General features: G+C 42.9%; 1 protein-coding gene and 1 long non-coding RNA gene across 2 annotated transcripts in view; both read right to left on the bottom strand.

Moving 5' to 3' along the window:
- The window catches only part of RAI2 (retinoic acid induced 2), a 139,811-nt gene extending 138,684 nt beyond the window's left edge, over positions 1–1,127 (bottom strand). Inside the window, exon 1 of the mRNA XM_075589794.1 lies at positions 647–1,127. The gene's annotated coding sequence lies outside the window, so the exon portion shown is untranslated. The remainder of the gene's footprint in view (positions 1–646) is intronic.
- Positions 1,128–6,741: 5,614 nt separating this feature from the next.
- On the bottom strand, positions 6,742–10,580 carry LOC142491001 (uncharacterized). The gene is made up of 3 exons (XR_012800213.1): positions 10,251–10,580; positions 8,391–8,474; positions 6,742–6,985 (listed from the first exon to the last, which is right to left on the bottom strand). It is a non-coding gene; the product is annotated as an uncharacterized LOC142491001 (long non-coding RNA).
- Between the last annotated feature and the right edge of the window lie 4,544 nt (positions 10,581–15,124).

The raw sequence follows: 15,124 nt of genomic DNA on the forward strand, positions 1-15,124 counted from the left end.
TAAGAAAACATGTATAGTATCATCTAACATACATACATGACTTGTTATATTTATATAAAATACACTGTATTTATGATAGGGTTGGGTTTACGAAATGCAAACAATTAAGAACGATAAACAAAAAATAAATAAAAAAATCACTCTAGCCAAATGCCTGTCATCCCATCAAACCTATGTCCAATAGCAATTGAATCATCCTCAGATTGGGCACTAGCCTGTCTTGCCTGTGAAACCCTCAGATGGAGGAGATCCAAGATAACTGATCCTGATCTAGTGCATTTCCCTTCCCTCCCCACAATGGTTCTAGCTGCTCCATATTATGCTAGTGACAGCAGGGCTGGAATGGAAAGAACCCAGCTCTGATACTGCATGTACCCTCTCATCATAAACCCTTTCAATGCGAGAGGGGCTTCTTATTCTGGCACTGAAAGGGTTAACTTAATTGCACCATGCCCCAACAATACCCTGAATAAATAACCCTCATCCCAATGTTGCTCTTTCCACATTGCCTTTCATTTATTCTCCTTTGCTCCCAGTATAATAATAATAATAATAATAATAATTTTTTTTTAAATATATATATATATATTCGCATCCTTAGTCCTATTCCACAGCACAGATCAGACTGTGCCTCCCCCCCTCTTACCTGGGCTGTAGTTGGCAAGCCCTGGCACTGCCCACTCTTGTCCTAGCAGAGCTCCCCAAGGGACCGAGGCTTGTCGTGTCTACAAGGGAGGGTGGCGGAAGTTCCCCAGAGATGCCTCTCGCCTAAGGTCCTAGCGGTGCTCCATATACACTCAGTTGCTGCTGCTGAGAGGTGCATGCCAGGCTGTGTGTATGTGTGTGTGCATTGCACGCGGTGCTCCTCCTCCCTCTGCTGTCTGAGTGTATCTGGCACCGCCCGGCAGGCTGTGACTAGGCGCCCAGGCGCCTCTCTCCCTCCTCTGGCTCAGGGACTCTCCTTAAACGTTTTTCTCTGTGTCTCTCTTTTCCTTTCTCCATTTCAATCTGGAGTATTTATTTTGCCCTCATTCTCCCTTTGCCCGTATTCTTTCTTACTTGTACTTCTGCCCTCCACTTTCCTCTCCTTCTCTGTCTGTTAAAGCCTCTAATTTACTCCATCACTCGATTCTCTGCTTTATTTCATTCTCTCCCTCTCTCCCCTCTCTCTCCCTCTCTCTCCCTCTCTCTCCCTCCCTCTCCCTCCCTCCCTCCCTCTCTCCCTCTCTCTCTCCCTCTCTCTCTCTCTCTCTCTCCATATATATCCTTTTTCTGTCTCTCTCCTTCCCTTGTGCATTCATTGTTACCATCTCTACTGGTTTTATTTATTATTATCTGCCACTTCCACATGTCCCATACATTTTTTTAGATTATTATCTGTCTGCTATTTTATTTGTATGCCTCTTTTCTTTTTTTCTCTAGTGTCATCCCTTATGTAAGATATTTTTCTTCTACCTCTGTTTTTATTACTTGTCCCTCCAATGTATTGGCTATTTTCTCTGGTATCTCCTTTTTATATACCTGTAGTATATCCCTGTTTTTATTTCCCTTACTACGCCCACTATTTGCTACTTGAGGTGTATTCTCCACTTGTTCATCCTATTTGTGCTATATTTCTCCTTTTTATATCTCTATTATCTCCAGTTGCTGTGTCCTCTCTTTGGAATCCTCCTCCTTTCCTACACCTTTCTTATTATCTCACATATATTCATGATATTTATAGCATGTCCTTCTTTTTTTCCCTCTTCACTTTTCCTCTCTATTACAAAACAGTTAAAGATCTCTGTAGCTGAATGTATGAAATTAATTAGGTGTGTGGATCTAAAAATATACCATTGTATTCCAAGTGGAATTTTCTCTAGTAAATCAGATGCTTGTGCAAATATGAAAAACATAACTTAAATGGCCTTTTGTTTTGCATGAAACAGCAGAGTGCTGCCCTTCCATGGAAAAAAAGGCAGCTGACACGTCTGGTTTAAACACTACATTGGATATTTCTTGTAACTTGATTCAAACAGAACTCCTTTTAAAGAATGAAGCAAAATAAAAGACACATCAATATATTAATGAAGCAATGTTAGTTTTTTGGGGGCCAGCTTTGTCTGCCTGTTTGCCTAGAGCTACAATATTTCTCTATTATTTCCTTATTCTCTGATCTGGCTCCTTTATTGTTGTTTCATCTGTCTGCTGCTTTGTACATCTCTAATAACACTGCAAAGCATCTCCTATTCTATATCTCTCCAGCAGAAATACTTTATTTCCCTGGCGAACCCATTTTAATATCACTCTAGTTAGTAGCTCTCTTTGTATACATCCATGGTGTGCCCACAAGCATACAGCAGTGATACCGAATTTTTGTAAAACGGCATTAATTAAAAATAATGCCTACTCAACATTTGTTCTTGTTCTTACAAGAACAGTTTTTCTCCATGATATTTTGACAAATGTATGTACATTTTTGTAATCAAATTATAAAAAGATGTGTAATATTTCCTTTTCTTGCAATGTCTGCTGAGCCACTGCTGTATGTGAATATTTCCATTTGTGTGGGCCCATGTAAAAGCAAAATAAATACCGAGAGAGGCCTTTTCATTCAGCATCTGTAAGCATAATGTATCAAGTACTTTGCACCTAATTTACCCTGTGTTGCTGATGTTGTGGGGTCAGGAGAAGGAGCTATGCAGGAGGTAATTAATGCACATACTAGAAACAGAGGCATCAAACTGTGCATACATCATGTGTTTCCCCTTTTCAGAGACAATGGGGATCATTTATCAAAGTCTCTGTGGTGCAAAACTGGGGCAAAATTTAGCTCCAGGCTTACAAAGTAAGAAAATCCCACTGATTTCAATAAAAATATTTTTGCTTCAGAAATTTGGAGCAATTTGTTGCCATGTTTTTGCAGCCAGGAAACACTGCCAGTTATGAACTATTCCTTGGTAGCACTTGGCATCAATGGGACACATATTAGTACGTTTCCTAGATTTAATGCTACTACCAAGAAATAGAAAGAAAGATGTCATGCATTAAGGCAAACATGGCTGGATATATAGGTGTGTGTGTGTGTGTGTGTGTTGTGCTGCCCCCCCCCCCCCTCTGAATTTCATTCATATTTCATACTTAAAATAAAATTGACGGGAAATAATATTGATACACTTTCATATTTTAAAAACAAGTCTCTCCAATCACCATTTACAGATCATAATTCACATTTCTGACATTTTGTGTGAAAAACTGGATCTGGTCACCCAACATGTGCTTTTAGCAGGTCATATAGATCTGGGTTTAGCATGAAAAGTGACGTGGACCAAAGTAGAAATATTATCCGCTTTAAAAGGATATATAGATTTGATTTTTTACTAATGTAGGAACTAGCTGGATGGTTTCATAAATAGAAATGTATACATCATTATCTCGCCTTTTCTGTTTTTCCCTGATTTCCCCATGTCTTTTTCTACTTTTATTTTTTTGTCTTCCTACAGTATATCTATTTGTCAAGAGCAGAAGGTGTCAGCAAGGAAGCATGTAATGAGCACACAGGAAGAGAGTATTGTTTGTGGCCAATTTTTCTCTCCTTCGTACCTTGGTCTAATGATTCATGTCCAAATGAAATAGCCCAAATGGTCCAGTCAGCTGTATACAGTACCTTGCTGTTTTAAGCACCTTTATAAGATCAGCTGTTCATATATCCTTATTGTGTCTCTATGCACCAAGCTTATATCTCTGTATGTAGGTTGTGTGGGTTAGTGCTGATATATATATATATATATATATATATATATATACACACACACACACACACACACACACACACACACACACACACACACACACACACACACACACACACATATATACACACACACATATATATATATATATATATATATATATACACACATATATTTATACATATATATATATAAATATATATACTGTATACACATATATACATAGATAGAGATATATATAGATAGAGATCTATATATAGAGATATTTACTAAAACAAATGACCACATTCCCTACAAAAGGATGAAAGAAATTGTGACTACTGTATGTAACTATGACATATGACATATGACCTCTCAATTTATAACCGATATAAACAAAAGCATAACAATCTCTTACTGACCATACTCTACAACCCGATATCTGTATACAGTGTCTGAGTGCTGGAGAGCTGTGGATAATATATATTTAGTAGCTGTGCTGCTGACCTCAGACCATAACATGAAGATCTGGATAACAAGGTAATTACATTAAATAAGGGAAACACAGCATAATTATTCCTGAGTTCCTGAATCCTTTGTGAGAGAGAGGAGCAGCATGGACAGATGGCTGCTGCTGTCCTTGATACACCTCATTCTTCTCTGTCACAGATACATCCAGACCAATATCTTAGCCACACAGAAATTGGCAGTCGAGGATCATTTCCTCCAATTTCCATACTTGCTCTATATCTTACCTGCTCATCTTTTTTAATCTCATTCTACATGCCACTCATTTTTTTTGATATATGTATATATTCCCTATAATGAGAATGTAATGGTCTCCTGTCTCTATCTTAATATTTTTGTTGCATTCCTTTTCAGCCCCATCAACTATGCAGTGAAACCGTTCCGTGCATGGTGAGGACTTGTCACTTTAGAAGCAAGTCACTTTATCTCCCTGTCCCTCGGGCACCAACATCATAGATTGTAAGCTCATCTGGGCAGGGGCTGTATCTGTAAAAATCCTATGTGCTCTGTACCCCGCATTATACTGTAATTGCAAAGCCCTCTGAGTCCTATTAGGAGAAAAGCGCTACATGAAATAAAGTTAATATTACTACAGTATAACGCTATCAATAATCCAGGACACAAACATTTGGCTTGCCTTCTGCATGTTGGCTGTGCTGAAGTGTTAAGATGGCCTCTCCGTGGCCATCATGGATGTGGATAGATGGAATATTTGCTGATTCCCTATGCTCAGCATTGAAATGTTTACGCTTTGGAGCGCGCAATAAATTCCCATCTTTTTTTGAATGCTTCTTGAGCCACTGTACCATGATGAAAAACCTAATGCAGCACAACAATGCTTAGCTGCAGCAGGAGCAATATTTCTTGTAGAGATCAACTTGTTAGGATCATGATGTATTTGAATTGCACACAGGCGCTGTGAGTCTCGTACAAATTGTGTAGTGCTGAAATGAACATGCATTACATAGAGAATTTATCTATATGTGTCTTTGTTACCTGTTAAATAAAACAAAATCAAATAAAAAAATAAATATAAACAGCAGAAGGAATAACTAGATATAGTGTGTAATAGCCTACAGTAAACACAGTTATATTATATGGGGAAAAGAGGTGAACGCAGTCATAACAAAACAAATTAAAAGCCAAATTAAGGGGTTCATGCTCTGCGAGCAGTAATTATTAAAAAAAAAAAAAAAAAAAAATTTAGGGGGTTGCTTCTTTAAGGCATAATAATTACCATTCCTATTCTCAGAATTAATATATAATGTGAATAGAGACTGCAACACGTATTATGAAAACTTTTTGTAGAATTATTATCAAGGTTGGATAAATGATCCGAGGCTGAAAGAATGTGACCAAATGTGCAATACGGTCTAAGGCAGGGGCGCGCAAACATTTTTTGCTGCGCCACCCTGTGCCTCGTCTGCTCCTAGCTGCGCCCCCCTTCTTGCCTTGCGGCGTCAAATGACACCGTGGGGTCGTGTGACGTCATGTGACCCGCGGCATCATTTGACGTCACGTTACTGTGGCAACCGTGATGTCACATGACCCTGTGGCGTCATTTGACACCGCGTTGCCGTGGTAACACGTCCTGGAGCCGGCTGAACCTCATAAGTACAGGTTGCAGAGGCCTCGCGTGGTCCCCCGGCATTTAATTTAAATGCCTGGGGGAAGAGCGCGGGAACTCTGCAACCGCCTGTGCCCCTCTCCAAAAAATCTTGTGCCCCCCTGCCCCCTTGGGGGTCGCGCCCCTCAGTTTGCGCACCGCTGGTCTAAGGCCTGAATATAGTACAGGTGTGCACGCGATAGAGCGCATGACGTCACGCGTGCCTGTACTAGAAGCGATCCATGGCCGGTAGGATTGCGTGATGGGGGGCGTGGCAAGGGCGGGCCCTTGACATCACACGAGCGGTACGCCCTCATTGGCTGAACCGCACACGTGACCCGGCCGACGCGTGGCAAAATCAAAACATTTTGTCTCGCGAAGTATTGGCCGCCCGTCGCTCTCGTGCGCGCTCTATAGCCGTGCACATTGCCTTCCAGCATTTTGTTTTTGGTGTGCGCGATGCCGCTTGCGCCGTCGCTCTTACTATGGATGCGGGCTAAGAGTGCATTGCAGAACAACGCAATAGCATAGCAATAATACTATTTCAACATTCTTGTCGGACTTGTTTACTGCAGCATAATACTCCTAGTAGAAACAGATGTTCAGAAGTGCAAATAGATCCAGGTGCATATGGAAACAAATAGAAAAATATAGTGCAATACAGTATTAGTGAAAATAATAAATAAATAAGGGTATAGCTCACTCACATGGTCCGTGAGTAAATTAGGCAGTGCGGTTATTCTGAGTGACCAACTCGTATAGGTGTCCAAGCACTCGCATTGTTGGGTATGTCAGGGTCAGTTGAAGAGAGTAGGGACAAAGGGAGGGGAATCCCACATAGAAAATAGAGGAGACACTGATAGTGCAGATTGCTTTATAATAAAAAACACAGTCAAAATATATTGCACTCAGAAGCAAAATGCAAAGCTAGGCGTTGGGACCACCCAGGGTCAGATTCTGGGGTAGATACAGCACTCCCTCTCCCACCGGTATTCAAGCTGCGATGGCCGTTTCACAGGGAAAGTCCAGGGACAGAGGGACCAAATCACTGCTGAAAGTGCTTCCAAAAAGTCCATCAACAACTTAGTAGTCCTCTCAACGTCTGTATAGATCCACCCTACGCGTTTCACTCTCGAGCTTCCTAAGGGGTTATATTGTATTAATTTCAATATAACATTTATTTCACAAGTGTGTTCACTATTATCACCTGTGTGGATATCTGCACTCAATTTTTTTCTGTTGGCATAATACTCCTACCTGATTCAAATAGTGAAAGGTACATTCATTTCACCCAGGCATTTAATTAATGAATCAGAGACCAAAACAACAGCGCTAAATGCTAATAGTGAAGTATCTCAAGAACAATTTTATAAAAATAAGGGTAAATATTATGCATACATAAAAACAAGAGAACAAGCGCATTGAGTGATACAGCTGCAGACGCACTTGAGACCTTCCGCATTTTTGTATGTAACACTTTTTAATTTATTTGTATGCTCTCACAGTTCAAAGGAGCTATAGTGTAATTGCAATGTTGCTTCTTTCACTTTAGACATAAATCACATCACATTATAGTTGGTTGTAGCTGCGCACATTTTCGTTTTTCATTTAATTAATGAACCTCAACGTGTCCAGCATCTACCTCACTCACTGCTCCACTTCTCATGCTCTACTATGCAAATTCCTATACTGGTTTCCCATATCGTCTACAATTACATTTGAAACCCCAACTCTGACTTTCAAAGCTCTCAACAATGCTGGTGCCCTTACGTCTCAGCCCTCTTCCCCAAATTTACCCGTAAATGCCCCCTACAGTCTGTTCATTACGTTTGCCTCTTCTCCTGCCTTATTACATCCTCTGACTCCCGCTTACAGGACTTCTCCCACGCTGCCTCCTCTCTTTGGATTTCCCTACCACGCACCGTCAGACTCTTCCCCAAGCTGTCGGACATTTAGAAACTCTCTAAAAACTCATCTTTTTAAGGCAGGCTATCTGGCATACCCCTAACATCTGCCCCTCCCCCCAACCCTATTGGTACCAGTTGTGCGGCTGGTACCGCAAACTTCACGCTATATAACACCCCCTTAACATCCACACCCCCAAACCTTAATTGGAGCAGCTGTGCTCCCCCATCTTGAAGCATACTCTATCCCACCATGATCATCCACTTTACCTTTTGTTTCAACATTGCCCCTTATTCCCTATAGATTGTAAGCTCTCATGATCAAGACCCTCATTACCTTTACTATCTGTTTGTTCATGTCTGTCCTTATTTGTATGTCATTCTGTTTATAGAATTGATGTCACTCTGAACCCCACTGTACTGTGCTGCGGAATATGTTGGTGCTTTTACACATACACTAAAATAACAATACATTACCTGATTATCCCCTTCTTCAATAAAGTGCTTAATCATTATTTCTTCTATAATTCCTTCATTTTTGCTTACCTACATACTAAACCACCAGGTCAATGGTGACATTAATCTAGCTTTGCTAACAAAATTCTGGTGAAATATATCAAACTTAAAATATAAATTCCTTACACTTGATGTAGACACAAAACTTTAATGCTTCCTACTGTGGATCTTTCACTTCTATTCTGCCAGACTCTGCTTCTCGATCTTATTCTGTAAATATATAATAATATAATGCAATAGTGCCAACCCATTCAATTGATGTATTTCTCCCAAAAAAGGGCATATCTAACCCCTCAAAAGTGTACTTGATGCCCTATTATCACATTCGGTGTAACCAACTAATATTTATCAAAGGATGTAAGTAAAGCAGATCCTACCTTGTCATATACATCGAAAACTCCCATAGTTGCTTCAATGGGTTGCAGGGCCGTCTGGCAGTGAGGGGGGTAATATTAATGTACCAGTTTATTTAGCGCATGCTGATTATTCATTTTCTGCCAAGTGCAATTAATTAAGACTATAAGATTACAGAGAGTCCTCTGTATTTAGAGGGCCAATTACATCTGAAATATTTCTTCCAGAAGGTCTCTTAGCTAAAAGAATATATGACCAGGTCTGTGAACATGTTTTTCTGTCATTGGCTCTACAGTACACCAAATACACATTGTGAATTTTGTTTTAGATTAAAACTAGTAATAGTTAGATGAGATGTTACTAGAAATGGGAGAAAAATAGAGAACATTAATCATCCTTAATTTGTTCCAAACACCCTGCTTATAATAAGGATCCTACAATGACCTGATACGGGGAACATGTTAAGACCATTATGCTTATTTTATCCCTTAACTGAATTAGGACAACTCTATGCCATATAAAAATGGGTATCTTCCAGCATGTTGGACAACAACCTTTTCTTGACATGTTACATTTGTGTTTCAGAAAATGTGTGTTATCCATTAATTGACTACATGACCCTTGCTTGTGAAAAGAAAAACAGATACGTATTTAACAATATAATTTGTCATGTTGGATGTAGCATTAAGGATTTTTGTCTTTTGCTCTATACATGGGGACACAATTCTAGCAGCACTCCTTTTGACACAATATATATATGTGGTGGGTGTGGGTTCTGAGATTACAGGGGCTGTGTGTGTTTGTAAATTTTAATTGGTAATCAGTTTGGAGGTTTGTGACCCCTCCTCCCTGGTTTCATACTCAAGTATCTCACTTTTAAACGGCAGTTCTTGTTGTGCACCTGTGAATGAACAGTCTGTTAAGACAGCTCTCCCTCCATTTGAGAGGTTATGAGCGTATTTTGCAGGTACAGTAATGTTGGGACCTACAGTACAGATGGGCCATACCGTGACGTGGATGTAGACTTAAAATACGTTGGCCAGATTGGCGCATGCGCGACGGACTGGGAGATGGCAGCTTAAGCTGAAAGCTCCTCCCATCCCCAGCGCAATTAAATCAATAAATACCACAAAAACCCACCCAAACTCGGCGCAAAACATATCCTCAGAAGCATTAAAGCGACGGCTATGCCAATAACTCGGGCCACGACAAAAAGCACTAAGAGAAAGTCCCTGGATCTGAAATCTTATTTTTGGCACACAGAGCAAGTAAAGGCCAGGGACGAGATGGCCATGTCAGCGGGCGGGAGTTCCGACACGGACTCCACGCAGGGCAGGGGAGACCCAGAAGAAGAAGCGGGGATGCAGCCCGTCCTACGGAAGGACATGACTAAGTTCTTAAATGAAATAAAAGACTTTTTCCGCAGTGAAATAGATGGGCTGCGCAAAGACATACAGGGGATAGGAGAACGCACTCACGAGCTGGAGCAGTAGATGGACGTCTCTATGGAGTGTCACCAGCACACAGGACAAGAATTAACCCACATAAAACAACGGTTGCTCGAACTGGAAGAGAAGCAGGAAGATGGGGAAAACAAGGACAGAAGAAATAATTTCCGGCTGAGAGGCATACCTGAGGAGGTCATGGACATCGAGGACTTTGTGGGGAGGTGGATGGAGTCCCTGCTGCCAGATAAATCCCCTTCTGAGCTCCAACTGGACAGATGCCACCGTGCCTTGCGAGCGAAACCTCTTCCTAACAATCCCCCGCGCGATGTCATCCTGCGCATCCACTATTTTAAAATAAAAGAGGAGCTTAGTAAAATCACCAGGGCATCCCCCACACTCCAGTTCAAGGGAGTGAAATTGTCTGTCTATCAGGACATATCCCCCACTACACTCAATAGAAGACGGGCGCTACACCCCCTTACAAAAGTAGTGAGAGAGAGGGGCATACGTTACAGGTGGGTCTTCCCCTTTGGACTCCTCGTTATTAAAGATGGCAAAGCCCACAACCTACCGCATTTAGACGAGGGGGCAGCACTCCTACAAACCCTAGGAGTTAAAGACAAGCTCCCGCAGCAATCAGAGCAGCGCCCGACAGCAGAAAACTCCTGGACACGAGTGAACAGGGCGGCCGAGAACAGGAAAACCAACAACAAAAATAAACCCTGAGATCTGGATGGTGGATCGGCCTGGCTAATGCCCCCTAGTTGTACCCCCGGTGCCCCTGGCCGGCCGGGTGGCACGTTGCCCCCTGGGATGCCACGGGTTCTGGACGTAGGGACAAAGTTGCTATTTATACCCTGTTGCTGCAGTTTGAAGCGGCTTCAATGTCATCCTCCAGTGAAGTCAAAGCCAGCGGACCCCTGCAAAAAGCGTCGGGCATACCTTGTGCCTGTGTAAAGACAATGGCCACCAAGATGGCGCCCCCTGAATCTGCATAGCGGTGCCGAGGAATAAGCGGGAGCTCTTCGCGGGCAAACATGGCGCCCCTGCAAAAGGCGCAAACGAACTGATGCCAGGCAAGTGGGCGGGAGGGGAGGATGTAGAGGCGGAGTTCCGGGAGGGGAGGAGGAAGAGGGGGGCCCCACTTACCCGATCCAAGGACAACAGGATCTGACGTCAGTCGGAGGCAGGGCGCCCGGAAATGACGTCATCAATAGACCAATCCGGAAGTGAAGAGTGGGACTGGCGGGGTCCTGAGGCAGAGGGACGCGCATTCCTCAGTCGAGGGATAAGAGGGGAGGGAGAGGGCAAGAAGAGAGAGTGCTGAGGGCAGAGAGAGGAAGGAGGAAAGGGGGGGGGAGGAAGAGAAGAGGGGGAGTAAGAGGAGGAGCATATCGGAGGGTAAGGAAGAACAAGAGATTAAGGGGAGCGCAGATAGATTGGCGATCGCAAAGAAGGGGGAGGTAAGAAACCACACAGGAGGAGCAAAAATGCAAAAGATGGCACAAAAAAAAAAAAAAAAAACAGGAAAGAGGATAGGCAGTTAAACAAGTTAACACAGGGTTAGCGCAGCAGGTTAATTAATCCATACAAGGGTGTGGAGGGGGGGAAAAAGACATAAAGTTTTAAGTTGAAGTTTTAAAGTTGGGTTTCCCAGGAAAACTGGGTGGAAGAGTTACACAATGGCATATACTATAAGAGTATTTAGTTTTACATAAGATAATGCTCCATAGCGCGGGGGGTTAGGAGGTAGCTCCGCTCTCCTGGTAGTAGGCATGGGCCTCAACCACACTGACCAGGGTACATTGAGGTCAGTTGGGAAAGACCCGGGGAATGTGGACTTCCTACAGAACTGGAGCCTTGCAGTGATGGACGCAAGGTCACGGGATCCCCGGGCACATGAGCTCAAACCAGCAAGGTCTGGCAAAAGCTCAGAAAAGTTGTTATTTCTGTCTATTATGATGCTGTCTATACCACATGTTGTGTTGTCTCCCCTGTCTGTTTTTGTGAGTATCCCCCCCCCCTATCCCGACCCCCCACATGGAGCGACTACAGGAGCATTCGGAGCCACGTGGCCTAAAGGCAACTCAGCCATCGTCCGGCAAGGTCACCCGTATCAGTGCACAGAATAGGGTAATGTGGAATATAGCTGAAGCGCTCAAATGCAGGTATAATAACAAAAATAAGCCAAACCACTAAACCAGGGTACTAACAATAGATATAGTACCTAATGTGTAATAGTATGGGTACTATCCTCCTGAAGACAGCTGGTATATGGTGTAACCCACTTACCATCAGTCTCATTGGCAGGTTCCCCAGAAAATATGCAAATACTCACATCCTGGTAGGGTAGGAAGGCAGGCTGTGCAGCTACTAAATGCAATACAGGGAAAAAGGAGACCAAAAGCGTACCAGCACAAACGGAGCAGGAAGGACCCAAAACGAAAAATAATTAAAAGGGCACTTTAATGTGACAAAAGACCCATCCTACAGTTGTTATTTCTGTCTATTATGATGCTGTCTATACCACATGTTGTGTTGTCTCCCCTGTCTGTTTTTGTGAGTATCCCCCCCCCTATCCCGACCCACCACATGGAGCGACTACAGGAGCATTCGGAGCCACGCGGCCTAACGGCAACTCAGCCATCGTCCGGCAAGGTCACCCGTATCAGTGCACAGAATAGGGTAAGCAGATCTATACACACACCACAATGTCTGTAACCTGGTTATCTCAAAATGTGAAAGGCTTTAACAGTCCGCAGAAGTGGAGGGTTGGCTTTTCTGAATACAAGAAAAAGAAGATAGATGTTTTGTTCCTACAGGAAACACACTTCAGGGCCAAACACAACCCCAGATATCTAGATGCCCAGTACCGGCAGTTTTATCTAGCCTCAGCAAGAGAAAAAGAAAGGGGTGGCTATACTCCTGCACAATAATTTCCCATTCAAAATAGATAAGATTAAAAGAGATGTGGAGGGCAGATATCTTATTCTGATAGGGACAATACAAAATAGTAGCCTGACCTTGGCCTCGGTCTATGCCCCATGCGATAACGACCCACAGTTCTTTAGATCTTTCTTTACACTCCTAAACAGGGTCGCAGAGGGCAGTATAGTACTCGCTGGGGACCTTAATAAACGCTTAGACCCAGATATGGACAGAACACAGACGAAACATAGAGATAGAGCGGAAGGGGTCACAGCACTCCGACAGGGAATCAGAGAGAATCAGCTGGTGGATATTTGGAGGGAACAACACCCTGGGGAGCGGAGTTACACATTTTACTCAAACCCACATGACAGCTACAGCAGAATCGACTATTTTTTTGTGTCAGCTAGACTGGTCCCCCAGATCACCTACTCAGGGATACATGATATTTCATGGTCCAATCATGCACCAATTGAGCTGAGGTGCTCCCAGATCAAGCTGGTCAGCCCGGGAGCAAACGGAAACTAAATGAGTCTTTATTAAAGATCCCAGAGACCACGCAACAAATTAAAGCCAAGATCTCACAATTCTTTAAAGCTAACACCGGCAGTGTGGAGTCCCACGTCACCTTGTGGGAGGCTCACAAGGCCACTATGCGAGGGGTCCTGATAAACATAGCTGCAGGTAAGGAAAAAGCGAGGGAAGCTAAAACAAAATTACTAAGGGAGAGGCTCCATGAGCTCTCTATACAACATACCCAATCCGGCAAAGCGGACACATTGAAGGAGTTGAAGGACATAAGAATAGAACTTAACCTCCTCCTCACCTCCCAGGCTGAGAAAGAACTGAGTTGGACAAAGAGGAAATTTTTTGAAAAATCGAACAAGCCAGATACCATGCTAGCTAGGAAAATTCGCAATAAGCAACACAATTACACAATCCATGCGATTAAGACTAGAACGGGAGAGCTAACAGCCAATCCCAAACACATAGTCGAGGAGTTTAGAGCATACTATGCAAAGCTATACGATGGTCAGAAGGTTCGACATAACGCTAAAACAAATAAGGCTAGGCAAATTTTTAGCCAAAGCGAAACTACCAAAACTGACAAGGTTGGAGTGGGAGTTCCTTGGAAAGGAGTTTACAGCGGAGGAACTAAAAGAGGTAGTTATTAACCTTAAACCTGCTAAAGCTCCAGGCCCAGATGGATTTTCTAACTTGTATTATAAAAAATATATAGGAATCCTGTCCCCGCACTTGCTGAGGATGTTCAACCATATTCTAACAGGGGGCTCCTTCTCAGACATGATGTTGCAAGCGTCCATCTCAGTGATCCATAAACAGGGCAAAGATCCCACCAATTGTCCAAGCTATCGGCCAATATCTTTGATTAACTCAGATATTAAAATTTACTCCAAATTACTGGCCAATAGATTGAGTTCGATTCTGCCTAGGCTGATTCACCCAGATCAGGTTGGCTTCATCGCAGGTAGGCAAGCGGCCGATAATACTAGAAGGATAATTGACACTATAGATTACATAAATGCCAACAAGATCCCGGGAATGAATGTAAGCTTAAACGCAGAAAAAGCCTTTGACAGAATCGACTGGCCATACCTGGATGCCACGCTTGCAGCATTTGGAATGGGGGAAACGGTAATACGGGCAATCAAAGCGCTGTACACAAATCCAACGGCGCGGGTAATCCATCAAGGGTACCCGTCAGACTCGCTGCAAATTAAAAGTGGTACAAGACAGGGCTGCCCACTTTCGCCACTGTTGTTCGCCCTATGCATGGAACCACTTGCAAACCACTTTCGCAGTTATAAAGACATTACGGGAATCCACATACAGTCTCAGGAGTACAAAACCGCGTTATACGCGGATGATGTTATTCTGACATTGTCAAAGCCCCTAGTCTCCCTACCCAACCTCTTTGACCTCCTGGACAAATTCAGTTTCGGGGTTTAAGATCAACCAATCAAAATCGGAGGCGCTAAGCCTGAACCTCCCCAAAACTACCGAAAAACTAGTAGAGATTAACTTCAATCTGAATTGGCAACCCAAGATGATTAAATACCTGGGAGTTAATCTCACGAAGGAGGTCAAATCGCTATATAAGGCAAATTA

The sequence above is a fragment of the Ascaphus truei genome, chromosome 3, assembly GCF_040206685.1.
Source record: "Ascaphus truei isolate aAscTru1 chromosome 3, aAscTru1.hap1, whole genome shotgun sequence".
Lineage (NCBI taxonomy): Eukaryota > Metazoa > Chordata > Amphibia > Anura > Ascaphidae > Ascaphus > Ascaphus truei.